We start from the raw sequence: 20,269 nt of genomic DNA on the forward strand, positions 1-20,269 counted from the left end.
AAGGGTATATACGGTCAATGCCATAGTAAGTAACACTGTATTATGTTATACTAAAATATTAATAAATCTAGGTTGGTTCAGTCTTTCCTGATTCCATAGATTGGAAGCGGATTGAGGAAGGACGCTAGTGGACCACAGAGCTGAGCCATGCACACAGAAGAAACATTTTTTTTTTTTTTTTTTTGTGAGATGGAGTTTCACTCTCTTGTTGCCCAGGCTGGAGTGCAATGGCACGATCTCGGCTCACTGCAACCTCCACCTCCCGGGTTCAAGTGATTCTCCTGCCTCAGCCTCCCGAGTAGCTGGGATTACAGGCGTGAGCCACCATGCCGGGCCATTTTTGTATTTTTAGTAGAGACAGTGTTTTAACATGTTGGCCAGGCTGGTCTCAAATTCCTGACTTCAGGTGATCTGCCCGCCTCTGCCTCCCAAAGTGCTGGGATTACAGGCATGAGCCACCGCGCCCGGCCAGAAGAAATCTTTATCTTGGTGTTCGGGCTCTGATGAGGGACAAATGTCATCTATCTTGGACCTGAATCTGGAAGGATCAAGGAACTGAAGGGATTTTTTTGTTTCAGACAGTCTCCCTCTGTTGCCAGGCTGGAGTGCAGCGGCACGATCTTGGCTCACTGCAACCTCTGCCTCCTGGGCTCAAGTGATTCTCCTGCCTCAGCCTCCTGAGTAGCTGGAACTACAGGCAGGCATCACCACGCCCAGTTAATTTTTGTATTTTTAGTAAAGACAGGTTTTCACCATGTTGGCCAGGATTGTCTCAATTTCTTGACCTCATGATCCATCTGCCTTGGCCTCCCAAAGGGCTGGGATTACAGGCGTGAGCCACCATGCCCGGCCTCACTGAAGGGATTTTTTTAATGTCACGTGGCTCTCACAGGTGCGGTGTGTTCGGGTGCAAGTGAAGATTAGGACTGATGCTTAAAACCAAACGTAAAATTCCAGGTAGTGTTGTTATGGGGTGCAGCATTAGGACAATCTGAGTGGTTTCAGTTGCAAGTGTGTGTGTATGTGCAAGAACTACAATCAAGATTCAGCTTCTGGCTTTGAGGGTCTCTTTAATAACAGTAATAGCAACCTAAGGCAGTTTAACAGTATGGAATGATTGCCTTTTAGAAATTAAGCTATGGGCATGGAAGTTCAATCAGTACACTGAAGTTTTTCTTTATCTCTCCTATGGTTAATGGTTTCTGCAGAAAAGCACCAATTGATTTCTTTCTAAAACGTTGCTTCAGGGTGTAGAGACCTTTATAGGTCCTGTTTCAACTTACAGAAAATTTTTATAGTTCAAATATAAATTACATTCAATGTGGAATTTGTAATAGGATTTAAAGTTAAGTAAAGTTTCCACTTTCCTTAGGCTGTTTGCAGTGCCCAGCAGGCCCCATGATATCGAGATGGAAGTTATGTTAAAGGAGGAGATTGGTCAGGGATGGGCAGAATAAGGAATATGGGCAGCTCAGGCTAATGATACAATTATTGAGATGTAGAAAGAGGGCCAGGCATGGGATAACGCCTGTAATCTCAGTGCTTTTGGAGGCCAAGGCAAGAGGATCGCTTGAGGTCAGGAGACCAGCCTGGTCAACAGAGTGAGACCTAATCTGTACCAAAAAAAAAAAAAAATTACTTGGGCATGGTGGTGTGCACCTGTAGTCTCAGCCACTTGGAAGGCTGAGGTCAGGGGATCCCTTGAGCCTAGGAGTTTGAGGCTGCAGTGAGCTATAATCACATAACTGTACTCCAGCCTGGGTGATAGGGTGAGGCCCTGACTAAAAAAAAATTGACTCAGGGAAAAAATTGGAAATCTTAATCCTCGGTACCCAGGAATGTGACCTTATTTGGAAATAGGGTATTTGTAGATGTAATCAAGTAACGATGAGTCATACTGGATTGGGGGCTGCTGTTGCGGGGACAGATGCAATGACTGGTGTCCTTATAAAAGAAGAGAATGAGGGCCGGGCATGGTGGCTCATGCCTGTAATCTCAGCACACTTTGGGAGGGTGAGGTGGGTGGATCACTTGAGGTCAGGAGTTCGAGACCAGCCTGGCCAACATGGTGAAACTCCATCTCTACTAAAAATACAAAATTAGCACTGCGTGGTGGCGGGCGCCTGTAATCCCAGCTACCCAGGAGGCTGAGGCGGGAGAATCACTTGAACCTAGGAGGCAGAGGTTGCAGTGAGCCAAGATTGTGCCACTGCACTTCAGCCTAGGTGACAGAGGGAAACTCCGTTTCAAAAAAATAAAATAAAGAGGAGAATGTCAGGTGAAGACAGAGACACAGGGAGAAGGCAGCCATGTGATGAGGGAGGAGAGATTAGAGCGATGCATCTACAAGGAACACCAAGCATTGCCAGCGGCCACCAGAAGCCAGAATAGACGAGGAAGTATTCTCTCTTACATGTTTCAGAGGAAGCGAAGCCCGGCTGACACCCTGATTTTGGACTTCTAGCATCCAGGCCTGCGAGACAATACTTTTCTGTTGTTTTCAGCCACATGCGGGGCCCTCATTGTTGTTGTGGTTGTTTTTTTTTTTTTTTTTTTTTGGAGATGGAGTTTCACTCTTGTGCCCCAGGCTGGAGTGCAATGGCGCGACCTCAACTCTCTACAACCACCTCCTCCCAGGTTCAAGAAATTCTCCTGCCTCAGCCTCCTGAGTAGCTGGGATTACAGGCATGCACCACCTTGTCCATCTAATTTTTGTATTTTTAGTAGAGATGGGGTTTCACCATGTTGGCCGGGCTGGTCTCAAAATCCTGACCTCAAGTGATCCGCCCGCCTCAGCATCCCAAAGTGCTGGGATTACAGGCATGAGCCCCCACGCCCTGCCTTGTGGTTATTTTTTTAGACGAGATCCCTCTGTGTCATCCAGGCTGGAGTGCAGTGGTACAATCTCAGCTCCTGCAGCCTTGACCTCCCTGGGCTCAGGTAATTTTCCCATCTCAGCCTCCAAGTAGCTGGGACTACACGCTTGGCTAATTTTTGTATTTTCTGTAGAGATGGGGTCTTGCTATGTTGCCCAGGCTGGTCTCAAACTCCTTGGGCTCAAGCCATCTGCCTGCCTTGGCCTCCCAAAATGCTAGGATTACAGGCATGAGCCACTATCCCTGGCCACCCTTGTTAAAAAATAAAGAATTTCAAGATGGTGATGGCAGATTATTAAACCACAGTGGGGACTCTTCTGTGTCCCTGTGGGACTGTCCAGGTTGCAAACCCATGAAGCTGGCCCTGGCTGCTGGGTTCTTGGAGTGCTGGACCTCCTGTGGCATGTGGCAAGGAGTTGTCATGGGTTATCATATGAATGATCAACTACAGGAGACCCAAAGACCACTCAGTCCTTTTTCCGACGAATGGCTGTGTATGTCACACTAGCAACAAACAGAACCGCAAGAGCTCCTGTGACAATGCTGAACCCGATCACTGCGCCTTGCAGAGCAGATGCCATCTGTACCTCCGCTCCTGTTAAGAAACCAGAGGGTTTTTAATTGCCTGATTATTAAGAGGTTGTTCTGGTTGCTCCTGGTTCCCTGGGAAGTTTCCCATCTAGCCGCCAGTGAGTATTCATTATGGAAATGAAATGTACATTTAACCAAGAAAATGCTCACTCTAGAGAAATCTCATAGGGCAAGTCGTTGAAAGCCGATTTACTAAATGACCTTTTCGCTAAATGATCCATTTGCCTAATGAACAATTTGCCAAGTGATCAATTTGCTGAAAGCCAATTCACTGAAAATCTGTTTGTGGGATGTCCTGCTTATCAGTAACTGACAGTCAGACGCAGCTTATCCCAGGCTCCCAATGGGATGTGGGACAGGGGAAGGGCTACAAAATAGTTGTAGCAAAATTCCAAAACTTAAAAAGCAGAAAAATCCTCCATAATTTGGTGAATTAGTCATTCATTTAATTAGTTTTCTACAAAAGGGACTGCTTCCTGTATGTTCACAAGGAGATCATGGGCAGTGGCTTACAAGAAGAGAAAGGATGTGTATCACCCCTGCCCTCCCCTCTTTTCCTTTTTTTTTTTTTTCAGAGGCAGGAATTGGAGTCCTGTAGCACAATCATAGCTCACTGCAGCCTCAAACTCCTGGGTTCCAGCTATCCTCCCGCCTCAGCCTCCCAGTAGCTGGGACTACAGGCATGTGACACTACACCCAGCTAATTTTTTGTAGAGACAGGGTCTCACTATGTTGCCCAGGCTGGTCTCAATCTCCTGGCCCCAAGTGATCCTCCTACCTCGTCCTCCCAAAGTCCTGGGATTACAAGTATCAGCCACTGTGCCCAGCTCCTTACTCCTTTTTGCATGTAATTGCTTTAAGCGCTCATTAGATCACTGGACAGTATCCAAGTCTCTCCTGGCAAAAGGAAAGATAGCCAGTGTTTGTAAACAACCCACAAAAGAAGGCAACAGCAAATTCTGAGATGATTTTATTCTTCCTTTGTATCACCCAGATTGAAGGGGTTTGAAGTCTTGAGAATTTGCAGTCTCATTTCAGACTCTCCCCTCTCCTTTTTTCAGCATCGAGGGAACAGCAGGGTTTTGCTCCTCCCCTATGAACAGCTTTCTGTGCTATTGAAGGAGGGCTGATTTCTGTATCTGGAAGGGGCATCTTGGGGGCAGACTGTACACAGTGATTTCCTGAGGACCGGAAGGATTACAGCCTGACTTTATAGAGCGCCTTCCCTTTGCCTAAAAGACACTATGTAAAATGTTGCCAGCAGGTCGAGGGATTCCCTACCTCCCCTGCTATATGTTTGGAGCTATTGGCATCTTGTTCCTGGGGCTCCAAAGCTGCTGGGAAACAGGATTGTTGTGCTTGAATTCCCTCCTCCCCACCATGAGACCCCTTTTTGATTCTTTTCTATCTCAGGACGGAGCAGACTATGCTGACAGTTTTCTGGCAGCTGCTTTTGTATCTCACCTGGCTGCTGGACATAGGAGTTCACGAGCATTTCCTGGGTGACTGCCAGGGAGTTGTTGTGGGTTTGGGGGTGACTCCCAGGAGCTTACACATGAATGGGTAGATGTGGATGCCGTTAAAAGGCTCGGCCAGGCGATTCCTCTTGAAATCTGGCCCGAAAGCTCTGAATATGGTCTCATATCCATGAGGACATTATCAAAGCCACGGCTGCCTTTGTTGAAACACATTATAATTCTCTGAAAAATAATAACAATAAAAAAGCCATTTTAGGTTCCAATCCGCTGAAAGAAAACTGTCCCTTAGTTAATGTCATGCTTGTTGAATCCACGAAGTCTTTGAGAATTTAAACTACAAGGACACTGCTCTCGGTGGTGGTGGAGAGAATACCAAGGATTTAAAGGTCTTTAAGAAAGAGAATGTAGAAAGCGTACCCATTGGAAACAGCAAGATGATGATAATCGTTCTGACAGTAATAATAAGCTCATATATATAGAGCTTACTATGTATCATGAATTGTTCTGAATGCTTCATAAATATATGTTACTTCCTTTACCCTCATGGCAGCCCAGTAAAGGTGCCATTCCCCATTTTACAGCTGGGGAAACTGAGTTACAGAGCTTTTCTGCACTGAGTCATCAGGAGCAAATGCTAGATCAGGTAATTGAACCCAAGCAATCTGGTTCCAGAGCCAAATAGATGTATTTTTTATGGTATAAATACATATACATATACTTTTAGGGGAAGGGTGGGGGTAGAATGGGATGAGGATTCTGGGTAATTGCATGGTAAATGCCAAATACCTTTCTTGTCTGTCCCTCTTTTCAAATGATAAAGTAATGTCAATGGCAACACTTTTTTCTTTTTTTGAGACAAGGTCTAGTTGGAGTAGAGTGATGCAGTCATAGCCCACTGCAGCTTCAAATTCCTGGGCTCAAGCAATCCATCTACATCAGCTTCCCAAGTACTTGGGACTACAGGCCCACACTACTATGCCCAGCTAATTATTTTAATTTTTGTAGAGATGGCAGGTGGTGGTGGGCGTGTCTCGCCATGTTGCCCAGGCTGGTCTCGAACTCTTGACCTCAAGTGAACCTCTTGCCTCAGCCCCACAAAGCTCTGGAATTATAGCCACTGTGGCGGCTACAATACTATTTATTTATATTTTAGACCAACAGATATTCTAGCATATAAGAAATGTGATGCTCTCTGTACATTGAAGAGTTGGTCTAATATTTGGCCTGGTGCATACAGAAATTGCCTGTCTGCTCCGCTCTGGTTGAAGAAACCAGTCTGACTGTCTCTGAGGCTATGGAGCAGTCCATCAAGAATGAAAGCCCTCTGCCAGGCACGTTTCCTCACACCTATAATACCAGCGTTTTGGGAGGCCAAGGCAGGTGGATCACTTGAAGTGAGGAGTTCGACACCAGCATGGCCAACATGGTGAAACCCTGTCTCTACAAGAAATAGAAAAATTAGCTGGGCCTGGTGACGCGTGCCTGTAATCCCAGCTACTCAGGAGGCTGAGGCAGGAGAATCACTTGAACCTGGGAGGCAGAGGTTGCCATGGGGAGCTGAGATCATACCACTGCATTCCAGCCTGGGCGACAGAGTGACACTCTCTCAAAAAAAAAAAAAAAAAAAAATGAACGTCCTCATGTTGGCCTCAAGCACGTTGGTCCCTGAAGAGAGTCAAGGAAGGCCCACTTTACTCTGCACTGCAAAGCAGGCAGGTGGAGAGGATGAGAAGTGGATTCAGTGAGAGACATTGACCCAAAGGATTTTCTGGCTAATGGTCGGTTCAGCAGAATATTAAACTGAGCACAGCATCCTGTTCCCTCAAACCATCTGGTTGGTCAGTGGGGAATGTTCTTGTCTCGTTAAATGTCCTCATGCTACTGTCAAGATACCCTGTTACAAAACGTCATAAACCAGGTTTATGGGCGTGGGATTGGTGTGCAGTAATCACAGTGTTCCGGGCCACTTGAGGGATAAAATATACCTTAGGTGATAAACTGTTGTATTTTAATGTGAATATTTCCACCAACATTCAACAGTAACCCCATGAGTTTTCTCATACCTGTTACACTCTGGAGTTGCAGCAAGCTAACATGAAGCAAGTTGTAAACATAATGATCGCATTTGGCTCCTATTCACAGCAAGGGTTCTTCAAGCTGTACCTGGGGCAGTCTTCCCTCACATGAGGTTTATAGCATCATTTATTTAATTATTTATTTATTTTTTGAGACGGAGTTTCGCTCTGTTGCCCAGGCTGGAGTGCAATGGTGCGATCTTGGCTCACTGCAACCTCTGCCCCCCCGGGGTTCAAGCGATTCTCCTGCCTCAGTCTCCTGAGTAGCTGGGATTATAGGCACCCGCTACCACGCCTGGCTAATTTTTGTATTTTTAGTAGAGACGGGGTTTCACCATGTTGACCGGGCTGGTCTCAAACTCCTGACTTCAGGTGATCCACCCGCCTCAGCCTCCCAAAGTGTTGGGATTACTGGCGTGAGCCACAGCGCCTGGCTATAGCATCATTTAAACTTTGTTTCTGCCATGAATTGTTGGTTGGTAGTTAACAAAAAATAGACCACCTCATTTATGTCTCACAGTTAGCATTGGTTTTTGTGTTTTCTTTAGGCTTGTTTTTTAATTGTTTTCAAAATTGTGAAACAGGGTCTTGTTCTGTTGCTGAGGCCAGAGTGCAGTGACACAATCTTGGCTCACTGCAGCCTCAACCTCCTGGGCTGAAGCAATCCTCCCACTTTAGCCTCCTGAGTAGCTGGGACTACAAACAAGAGCCACCACCGCTGGCTAATTTTTAATTTTTAATTCTTTTTTTGAAATGGAGTTTTGCTCTGTCTCTCAGCAGGTTGGAGTGCAGTGGCGTAATCTCGGCTCACTGCAACCTCCACCTCTCGGGTTCAAGCGATTCTTCTGCCTCAGCCTCGGCACCCACCACCATGCCTGGCTAATTTTTAAAAAGTATTTTTAGTAGCAACAGGGTTTCACCATGTTGGCGAGTCTGGTCTTGAACTCCTGACCTCAAGTGATCCACCTACCTCAGCCTCCCAAAGTGCTGGGATTACAGGCATGAGCCACCACGCAAGCCTAATTTTTAAATTTTTTGTAGAGACCAGGTTTTGCCATGTTGTCTAGGCTGGTCTTGAACTCCTGGGCTCAAGTGATCCTCCTGCCTTGGCCTCTCAAAGTGCTGGGATTACAGGCATGGCCCTTATATCTGGCCCTTAAAGCTGCTTTTTAATAACAGCTTTATTGAAAGATAATTCACATACCACACAATTTTCCCATTTAAAGTGTACAATTTGGCCGGGCATGGTGGCTCACACTTGTAATCCCAGCACTTTGGGAGGCTGAGGTGGGAGGATCAATTGAACCCAAGAGTTTGAGATGAGCCCCAGCAACATGGCAAAACCCTGTCTCGACCAAAAATACAAAAAATTTAGCTGAGCATGGTGGTGTGTGTCTGTAGTCCCAGCTACTCAGGAGGCCGAAGTGGGAGGATGGTTTGAGCCTGGGAAGTGGAGGGTGCAGTGAGTTGAGATTGTACCACTGCACTCCAGCCTGGGCAACAGAGCCAGACCCTGTCTCTAAATAAATAAATAAAGTGCATAATTCAGTGGTTTTTAATATATTCACAGAGTTGTGCAGCCATCATCACCATCAATTTTCGAAATTTTAATTACCCCAGAAGAAACCCTGTATCCATTAGCAGTCACCCCTTATTTCCCCCCGACTATCCCCACCCCTGGCTCCTGGCAACCATTAATCTACTTTCTGTGTCTTTGGATTTTCATATTCTGGGCATATATATATACACAGAGAGAGAGAGAGAGAGAGAGAATCATCTCATATTTGTCTGGCTTCTCTCACTTAGCCTAATGGTTTCAAGGTGTATCCAGGTTGTAGCATGAATCAGCCCTTCATTCGATATTTTGGCTGATTAATGTTCCATCACATGGGTAGACTGTACTTGTTTGCCCATTCATCTGTTGTTGATAGGCATTTGTGTTGTTGCCACCTTTGACAATTATGAATAATTTTGCTATGAGCATCTGTGTGTGTCTTTGTATGAACAGGCTTGCATATTTTTTGATATGGGCAAATGAGAACCAGTGGCGGGGGGCTTCTGTGGTGACTTTTTAGGTGATCTTTGTGTACTCTGTATAATGATTGGCCACTCAGGCTTGGGGGCAGCACTTAACCTTACATTTCTTTCTTTTTTTAAGATAGGGTCTCTCTCTCTGCCACCCAGGCCAGAGTGCAGTTGATGCAGGGCAGGGGAGACCCGAAATGGAGCATAGTGTGTCCGGAACTGGTGGGTTCTTGGTCTCACTGACTTCAAGAATGAAGCCACGGACCCTCGCGGTGAGTGTCACAGTTCTTAAAGGCGGCTTGTCCGGAGTTTGTTCCTTCTGATGCTCGGATGTGTTCAGAGTTTCTTCCTTCTGGTAGGTTGGTGGTCTCGCTGGCTTCAGGAGTGAAGCTGCAGACCTTCACAGTGACTGTTACAGCTCATAAACGCAGTGTGGACCCAAAGAGTGAGCAGCAGCAAGATTTATTGCAAAGAGCAAAAGAACAAAGCTTCCACAGTGTGGAAAGGGACCCAGTGGGTTGCCACTGCTGGCTGGGGCAGCCTGCTTTTATTCCCTTTTATGGCCCCACCCACATCCTGCTGATTGGTCCATTTTACAGAGAGCCGATTGGTCTGTTTTACAGAGAGCTGATTGGTCTGTTTTGACAGGGTGCTGATTGGTGCATTTACAATCCCTGAGCTAGACACAAAAGTTCTCCAAGTCCCTACTAGATTAGCTAGATACAGAGTGTCGACTGGTGCATTCACAAACCCTGAGCTAGACACAGGGTGCTGATTGGTGTGTTTACAAACCATGAGCTAGATACAGTGTGCCAATTGGTGTATTTACAATCCCTTAGCTAGACAGAAAGGTTCTCAAAGTCCCCAACAGACTCAGGAGCCCAGCTGGCCTCACCAAGTGGATCCCACATGGGGGCCGCAGGTGGAGCTGCCTGCCAGTCCTGTGCCCTGCACTGGCACTCCTCAGCCCTTGGGTGGTCAATGGGACTGGGCGCCCTGGAGCAGGGGGCGGTGCTCATGGGAGAGGCTCGGCACTCATCGGGGAGGCTCAGGCCACGCAGGATCACATGGCGGGTTGGGGGGAGCCTCAGGCATGGCGGGCTGCATGTCCCGAGCCCTGCCCTGCAGGGAAGCAGCTAAAGCCCGGCGAGAAATTGAGCAAAGCAGCTGCTGGCCCAGGTGCTAAGCCCCTCACTGCCCGGGTCCAGCGGGGCCAACGGGCCACTCCGAGTGCAGGGCCCAGTGAGCCCATGCCTACCCAGAACTCACGCTGGCCCACAAGCGCCGTGCCCAGCCCTGGTTCCTGCCCGCGCCTCTCCCTCTGCACCTCCCCGCAAGCTGAGGGAGCCGGCTCCAGCCTCGGCCAGCCCAGGAAGGGGCTCCCACAGTGCAGCGGTGGGCTGAAGGGCTCCTCAAGTGCCGCCAAAGTGAGAGCCCAGGCAGAGGAGGCGCCGAGAGTGAGCTTGAGGGCTGCCAGCATGCTGTCACCTCTCAAAAGTACGTGAGGGTTCTTGTCTTTACCCAGGAAAGAATTCAAGGGCAAGCCAGAGGTATAAAAGAAGACAGCTTTATTGAAGAGGCAGCATTACAGCTCTGTGACTGCTCCTGTAGGGCAGGGCTACCCTGGAGGCAGAGAACAGCAGCAGAGAGTTTGCAATCACATTTATACCCACTTTTAATTGCATGCAGATTAAAGGGCAGTTTATGCAGGAATTTCTAGAAAATGGGTAGTAACTTTTGAGTCATTGGGTCATTGCCATGGAAAGGGGCAGTAACTCCTGGGTGTTGCCTTGGCAATAGTAAACTCACATGGCACACTGGTGGGCATGTCTGATGGAAAGCTGCTTCTGCCCCAGCCCTGTTTTAGCTAGTCCTCAATTTGGTCTGGTGTCCAAGCCCTGCCTGTGGAGTCAAGTCCTGCCTCCTATCTCACAGTGGCGTGATCATGGCTCACTGCAGACTCAACACCCCCGGGCTCAAGCCGTTCTCCCACCTCAGCCTCCTGAGTTGCTGGGACCACAGGCACGTGCCACTACGCCCAGCTACTTTTTTTGCATTTTTTGTAGAGGTGGTGTTTCACTGTGTTGCCTAGAGTGGTCTCAAATTCCTGGGCTCAAGCAGTCTACCTACGTTAGCCTTCTAAAGTGCTGGGATTACATGTGTGAGTCACTGCACCCAGCCCAACCTTACATTTTTAATCTCAAGTCACTTCTCTCTAGGTTTTGATTTCTTCTTTAAAATGGTGGAACTAAGATCATCTATTTTATAGGGCTGTTGGGAAGACAAAAATGAAAGAACTGCTATTCAATGTTTAGTGAAGAGCTATGCACAGTTTTGAATAATGAAGTTGGTGTTTATTTTTTATTATTTGTTTATTTATTTTTTAGAGGCGGGGTCTTGCTCTGTTGCTCAAGCTGGAGTGCAGTGGTGCAGTCACAGCTTAGTGCAGCCTTGACCTCCTGGGCTCAAGAAATCCTGCCACCTCAGCCTCCTGAGTAGCTGGGACTACAGGCATGCATCGCCATGTCTGGCTATTTATTTATTTGTTTGTTTTTTGTAGAGATGGGTCTCCCTATGTTGCCCGGGCTGGTCTTGAACTCCTGGCCTTAAGCAATCCTCCTGTCTTGGCCTCCCAAAACACTGAGATTACAGGTATGAACCACCATGGCCAGCCTTATTTTTATTTTTAAATCAGCCTTGTCAAGTTGAATTGGTCATTAATCTTGTATAATGGTAATTTGGGGCAGCATTGGTTGGGCGGGGGGTGGGGAACATTTAGGACCCTGTGGGCTACAACTCGTAGTGTGTGCACTTATTTTATTTTATTTTGTTTTGTTTTGTTTTATTATGTTATATTATATTATTTTTTTTGAGACAGGGTCTCACTCTGTTGCCCAGACTGGAGTGCAGTAGCATGATCTTGGCTCACTGCAACCTCTGCCTCCCAGGTTCAAGCGATTCTCCTGCCTCAGCCTCCAGAGTAGCTGGAACTACAGATGCGCGCCACCACGCCTGGCTAATTTTTGTATTTTTAGTAGAGATGGGGTTTCACCATGTTGGCCAGGCTGGTCTCAAATTCCTGACCTCAGGTGATACACCTGCCTCAGCCTCCCGAAGTGCTGCGATTATAGGCTTGAGCCACCCTGCCCGGCTGTGCACTTATGTTTGATTTTTGCAGAACCACCCTTCTCTAATGGTTGTCTCCTAGATCCAAGGTGACTTTATTCATTTTAGAATGAACTTACCCCATTGATACTGTAACCAGAGTTGGCATACATCACGATTGGCAGAACCTGGTCATGTTTAGCGAGATGGAAATGCTCTGGAAACTCCTCCTTCTTGAAGATGTGGAGGTGAGGGTACGCATTCTTCAGTGCCTGGTAAAGGGTTTCCTCTTGCCCCAAGTTGGGTAGGGGCATCCCAAAGCCACCATAGCCCACGATATCAAACTTGACCAAGTTCCTGAACTTGATGTAGTTGGACAAGGGATCTTGTTGACATTGGGTCTCTTCTTCACGGTGGTCATCCCATGGTCTCATGTGATGATGATGCTGAGGTGCTCTGCAGGCTGTGCTTCTCAGTGGCTCCCACCAGATACCCGATGGTCCTGTCGATTTGCTGAATCATCAACTTCCTGTTCTCTGCCTCTGGCCCGAATCGATGTCCCACGTTATCTGGCTCTCTGTAGCACAGAGTCACAAAGTCAAAGTCTTCCTAGGTGAACCTGTTCATGACAGTATCGATGTTCCCCTCCGCTCTGTCTCGTTGCTGTTTGGGTGAGTGTAGGACTCCACCAGGGACCGCTTGACAGCCTCACCCTCGTATTTAGCACCTCCCCTGGAATAGTGGAATGATGCCGCTTTGTTCCCCTGCAAGTACAAGAAGAAAATTGCATCAGGGCTATTTCTCATACCTTTCTCACAATCAGCAAAGCTCGAGTTGTCTACATCTGTGCCCCAGTCCAAAGGCATAGGAAATATGTGGTCTTTGGAGTCAGACAGGGTGGAGTTAGATTCTGGGCTTCCCGAGGATCTCATAGCGTCTACAACATTGTTAGTTACAAGATGTGCTATTATGTTATGGGCTACTAAGCAGAAAAATGCTGCCAAGGAGACCGTGACATTCCAGTGATTGTAAGGTGTATTCCAACTTCAGAGATGGCAAAATGAAAAATAATTCCTTAGAATAGAGGGAGAGGGTAATTTCTGAGTTGGTGGTGGTGAATTTGTGCATGTGTGTTATATATATATACACATATATATACACACACATATATACACGTATACATGTATATATACACACATACATATATACATACACATATATACATACATACATACATATACATGTATATATGTGTGTATAGATACATACATACATATACATGTATATATGTGTGTATAGATACATACATACATATACATGTATATATGTGTGTATAGATACATACATACATATACATGTATATGTGTGTATAGATACATACATACATATACATGTATATGTGTGTGTATAGATACATACATATACATGTATATGTGTGTGTATAGATACATACATATACATGTATATGTGTGTGTATAGATACATACATATACATGTATATGTGTGTGTATAGATACATACATATACATGTATATGTGTGTGTATAGATACATACATATACATGTATATGTGTGTGTATAGATACATACATATACATGTATATGTGTGTATAGATACATACATACATATACATGTATATGTGTGTGTATAGATACATACATACATATACATGTATATGTGTGTGTATAGATACATACATACATATACATGTATATGTGTGTGTATAGATACATACATACATATACATGTATATGTGTGTGTATAGATACATACATACATATACATGTATATGTGTGTGTATAGATACATACATACATATACATGTATATGTGTGTGTATAGATACATACATACATATAAATGTATATGTTTGTGTATAGATACATACATACATATACATGTATATATAGTGGTGCAGTAGTACAATCATAGCTCATTGCACCCTTGAACTCCTGGTCTTAAGTGATTCTGCCACCTCAGCCTCTTGAGTAGCTGGGGCCATTTTTGAGACACAGTCTCACTCTGTCACCTAGGTTGGAGTGCAGTGGTGCAATCTCAGCTCACTGCAACCTCTGACTCCTGGGTTAAAGCAGTTCTCGTGCCTCAGCCTCCCAAGTAGATGGGATTATAGACATGTGCCACTATGCCCAGCTAAGTTTTGTATTTTTAGTTGAGATAGAATTTTGTCGTGTTGGCCAGGATGGTTTTGAATCCCTGAGCTGAAGTGATCCACTTGCCTTGGCCTCCCAAATTGCTGGGATTACATGTGTGAGCCACCGCGCATAGCCCTAATTAAAAAAAATAATAATAATTTGTAGAGATGAGGTCTCACTAATTTGCCCAGGCTGGTCGTGAACTCCTGTGTTCAAGTAATTCGCCTGCCTCAGATTCTCAAAGTGCTGGGATTACAGGCATGAGACACCGTGCCCGGCTGGTGGTGAGTTTTAAAATCTCCCAGTGCCTCAGTGTCTCAGTGTTTCTACCTGTAGAATGCCAAAAAGTAGATGGCATCTTTGTGAAGATTAAGCAGGCTAGCTTTTTATTTTATTTTATTTTTTTGTTTTGAGACAGAATTTCTCTCTTGTCACCCAGGCTGGAGTGCAATGGCATGATCTTGGCTGACTGCAACCTCCGCCTCCTGGATCCAAGTGGTTCCCCTGCCTCAGTCTCCCAAGTAGCTGGGATTACAAAGCCAGCTAGCTTTAAGATACAGTGTTGGGCATCACATTTTGGCACAGAGCAGGCACTCTTTTCTTTGCCCCCAGGTGGGACTAAGCCACCACAAGCCTTCCCTGGTGTGTGCAGTGGGTGATGAATGCTTGCCTGCTCAGCACCCACTCCCTGGTGGGCTGGGTCACATTACTCTGACTCCCCCTTGAGCTTCAGTCCACACCTGGTTCAAGATGTATTGACTCAACCCGAGGATCCAGAGGTGGGATGTAGCTCTGGCCTGGCCAGAGGACTGAGGATGCTGAATGCCATGGCTACAGCAACTGGTCAGCTTTGGGCTCATGTCCTAGTCAGAGCCAATGAGATGTAATGTTGGGATATCTGCTGGGCTGTTGGGAAGGGGAAAGGCTGCCCTGCTCATCCCCATTCCTGATGCTGAGGGATCTGAGAAAATCACTTGTAAAATTTGGGGGTGTCTGGAAAAAGGGGAGACTGATGTCTCTTTCTCTCTAAGACATCTGATCAGCTACAGAGCTTGACTAACCTACCCAGAGGCAGAATGATATGGTGGTTAAAAGTGGGCTCTGGGACGAGATTTTGCCACTGTACTCCAGCCTGGGCGACAGAGTGAGACTCCATCTCAAAAAAAAAAAAAAAAGTGTGCTCTGGGCTGGGTGCGGGGGCTCACGACTTTAATCCCAGCACTTTGGGAGGCTGAGGCAGGAGGATCGCTTGAAGTCAGGAGTTTGGGATCAGACCCTATCTCTAGAAAAATGTTTTTAAAAAATTAGCTGTGTTGGTGGTGAATGCCTCTAGTCCCAGCTACTCGGGAGCCTGAGGCGGGAAGATTGCTGGAGCTCGGGAGTTCAAGGCTGCAGTGAGCTATGATCAGGCCACTGCACTCCAGTTTGAGGGACAGAGAGAGACCCCATCTTTCTGAACAACAAAAATGTGTGCTCTGGTGCCGCACTGCCTGGTTAGATCCTTTGTCCACCACTTAGATGCATGTTATATTAATGCTCTCCTCATTTTCCTCGTCTGTAACTTGGGGATGGTAATGCTGCCCCAAGAAGTGGTTATGGGGACTAAATGCATGTGGGCATATTGGTAAGTATTCAACAAGCTTGATTTTTCCTGGAGAGGGAGAAAGAGCATGTAGTGAGGTGGCATGGTCAGGTGCATTGGGACAAGGATTATTTCCTCTGGCTTCTGCCTCCTGGGAGATACTAAGAAGGGATCTGAAATGTGTCTGCAGACCCCAGAGTTGGGGACTGCAGAGGATAATTGAGATCAGGGACCCCGGTCTGGCAGAAATGTGTGCAGCATGGAGCATTGTGTTCCTTCCATCAGAGGCATGGGGTGTGTTGCAGACAGTCATGAAATGTGACTGAATCTTGCAAGGGACCCGCGGTCCTAGGGTTGCCGCTTGAGACAAAGACCCCTGTCAGTGGAACCTGGTGACCTTCACCCTTCTGTGTCAGGCTGCAGACAGCAAGAGATGGCAGCAGATTACACCCAACAGGAAAAGGTCCATTGCCATCCCACAGGTTGCCATAGGAGGAGATGACATCTCTCCCTCTCCTCCTCCAGCAGTGTCAGCTGGGGAAGAGGTGGGTGGGTGTGCACAAAAGAGTAGACCACAGACCATGCTCCTTCTCCTCCAGTCTGCTGGGGCCCCCAGAGAGTCTGCAGCCCTTGGCCAGGGACCGGCTGACACAGGAGAACAAAACAGCTTAGGCTGGGATAACATAGTGGTGCAGTTCATCCTCTGGCGCTCCCTGTGAGATCAGACTGGAGCCAGTCTCCAGCTGAGACCACATCTCACTTAGCTCCTGCCCTGCCATATCCTGTTTTCCTTACTCCTATCTCCTGAGAGTTCTTCCTGAATCAATTACATGCATTCAATCCCTGCCTCAGGCTCTGCTTTTAGGGAACTTGAGCTAAGACAGAAATCTTAGTACTAAATACTTTGCAAGGCCTCAGAAACTCTGCTATCCACAGGCAGGTGAGATATTACCTTCCCTACTGCCTGGCAGTCATAGTCTATGATGCGATTCAGCTTTATGGAAGTGCTTCTCTAAAGAACTTCCCCCAATTTAAGATGATCTTAATTTGCTCACTTGTTTACTGTCCATTTAGCTGCTCTAAAATGTGAGCTCCAAATCAGGGGCCATGTCTGGTTGGTTACCCATTTCCTGGGACCTAGAACAGGCCTAGCTCAGAGCAGGTGCTCACTATTGATGGAATGCATGTTGAAAGAATGCATGAATCTCATCTCCTTTTGTGGGTGAAAAACTCATCCTATTTTCACCCTGATTAACTTTCTTTCTTTCTTTCTCTTTCTTTCTTTCTTTCTTTCTTTCTTTCTTTCTTTCTTTCTTTTTTTTTTCAAAATGGAGCCGTGATCTGTCATCCAGGCTGGAGTGCAATGGTGTGATCTCTGCTCGCTGCAACCTCTGCCTTCTGGACTAAAGCAATTCTCCTGCCTCAGCCTCCCGGGTAGCTGGGATTACAGGTGCATACCACCACGCTCGGCTAATTTTTTGTATTTTTAATAGAGACAGGGTTTCACCATGTTGGCCAGGCTGGTCTCAAACTCCTGACCTCGTGATCTGCCCCCTTTGGCCTCCCATAGTCCTGGGATTACAGGCATGAGACACCATACCCAGCCACTCTTGATTAACTTAATGGAAATATTTACAGGGATTCTTTCTCTTTTGGGTTCTAGCGTCCTATCTGTAACCTCTGCAGGTAATACATTTTCCTTCCTGGTGATAGCATTTCTATGGTTGCTTTCACTTGCAAATCCTCTAATACTTATTTATTCCATTTCTGATTGGCATTAGACATAATTCTCAACTTTTAGTGACAGCACTTTGTTTAACTTACATATAAATCGACTTTGCCTTGAAATGTGACATTGACTAGAAGGATGAAACTTCTAACATGCAGTAGAACACAGTTTGACTGGCTAATTTATTATTTAGAAGAAGCTAATATTGCCATTTTGAGGGACTTAGGTAGCTCTGAAGAACCAGTTGTATTTCTAATGTTTGCAATGTTAAATCACAGATATTGCCAACGTGAAATAGTTTCCATATGCTGTGTTCTCAATACACACCTTTTCCAAAGATATTCCTAGCTGTAGTCTTAGGAAACTGTGATTTTTCTTATTTGGTCTCATAGGAATTTGGGGAGCTATGTGGGATCTCCATAAAACGAGCTCCAGAAAAACACGTGTGCACACACACACACACTCACACACACACTCACACTCACACACACACTCACTCACACACACTCACACACACTCACTCACACACACACTCACACTGACACACACTCACACACACTCACTCACACTCACACTCACTCACACACACTCACACACTCACACACACTCACACACTCACACACACTCACACACACTCACACACTCACACACTCACACACACTCACACACACACTCACACATGTACCACACCACACTTGACTCTGTTTATTTGGGACACTTGATTATCAGAAGTGCTATTTTCCACAAATACTTCTGAGAAATAATCTGAACACTTAATTGGATGCAAAAGAATGGGTATTTACTATATATATATGTTATATAATATATATTATATTATATATTATATGATATATATTATATATTATATATTATATATAATATTATATATATACTATATAATATTATATATATATAATATATATTATATATATATATACTATATATATTATATATAATATATATTATATATTATATAACATATATATAGTAAATACCCATTCTTTTGCATCCAATTAAGTGTTCAGATTATTATATTATATATATTAAATATAATATATAATATATATATAAAATAATCAGTGTTTCCAGCAGCAAAAGCAGTTGGGAAATCGCTAGTTTTATTAGGTTCATTATTCTCCCTTAGCGTAGTGTGGCATCAGCATGGCTCTTATTCCTAAATTGCCTCTTTAAAACAAGGGCTGGTGCTTCTTACAGGCAATTCCTAACTCTTGGGTTTTGTAGAGGGTCCAAAACTCTTTGGAACCTATAATTCAAGGAAAGTCTCCACTTTGGTTTTGCATTTTGTGTGGTCTCTTTGGGTGACTGAATTTATGTCACAAGGTGCACATGTTTGGGGGAGGATCATGGACAGCCCATCGCTCTTGTGCTTTGGTAGGAAGTACTTGCCGTTAAGGGGTAGGACTTAGTTACTGATTCTAGGGAACAATTGGGTAGAAAGAGATGGACTCCCTGTATTTGAAATTCGAACTCAAGCTTGGCTCTAAGTGTTTCCTTGCTTTGCTGTGCTCCAGGGGAGTCACTGAGCAGAAGGAAGCGAGTTGCCTGAGATTCCTCAAAGCCCGCAGCCCTTTTGGAGGTTACATTGTTATTCTCAGAACCTTTATGATGCATAATAAAGACCTAGCTTAGACCAATATTAGGATGAGTTATCTTGCTACTAACATCCTTTTAGGTAGAAGTTGCTGGTCCCATCTTGCTCACAATCCTCCAAAGTTTGGAAGTTACTTTCCAGGAGACTTAACTTGCACTGAGAGCTGCCCTCCCACCCTCTCTCCAAATTTCCTCTTGGGGGTAGCCTAACAAGGTGCTGTCACAGACCCTTGCCAGCCACGATGACCCCACCCAGACCATCCCTCTGCTGTTTCACTCTTTGATACTCTGGAGCTCTCTGGTGAGGGGTGAGACCTGCTGTCTGGTTTGTACGGTTTGCCCAGGTCTTACAGTCATGGCTGGCTGCCTCTCTCTGAGAACTGGGACTCCTGAACTTGGTGAAATACCTCAGCCATCAATCATGTTAAATTATTGGGGACACTCATTTAAAATCCGAGTCTGCTCCAGATGGACTCTCTCTCTTTCTGCCCAGACCGTGAGAAAGAGACCATGAGAGAGAGAGAGAGAGACCGTGCCCTGACCTGCTGGACGGTGGAGATGCTCGTGGGCTGTGAGCAACAGATGAAAAGGCTGCCGGGAATCCCATCTTTCCAGCATCATCTGCCAAGGCACATCAGTTCCTGTGTGTCTTGATGGGTTCTGGCAGCATTACTGTCATTGAAGGAAAACATTTTAGCCATATTAAAGGTGAATGCAGCAATCCCCACACAGGCTGCCTGGAAGGGACGCGGGACAAGGGTAGGTTTTCTCTGTGATGGACAGGAGGCAGGCGGCCCTCCCACAGCCCTGCCTGGCAATGCAGATGTGTTCCCAAAAGGCACTGGGGGTCAGCTGGAGTGCTGTGCCAAGGCGGGCTCACCCGGGCCGTGGGTTCGCTCTGATTGCAGTGGTTTCCCACCAGCTCCTTGGAGAGCTGGCAGATGACTCAGCCCCACGGCAGGAGCTGTGAATGGCAGAACGAGATACAACAATTTGATATCCACTTGCCAGATGAGCTGGGTGTCGTCAGTCACCTGGCTCTGCG

Source organism: Pan paniscus, chromosome 3 (genome assembly GCF_029289425.2).
Source record: "Pan paniscus chromosome 3, NHGRI_mPanPan1-v2.0_pri, whole genome shotgun sequence".
NCBI lineage: Eukaryota > Metazoa > Chordata > Mammalia > Primates > Hominidae > Pan > Pan paniscus.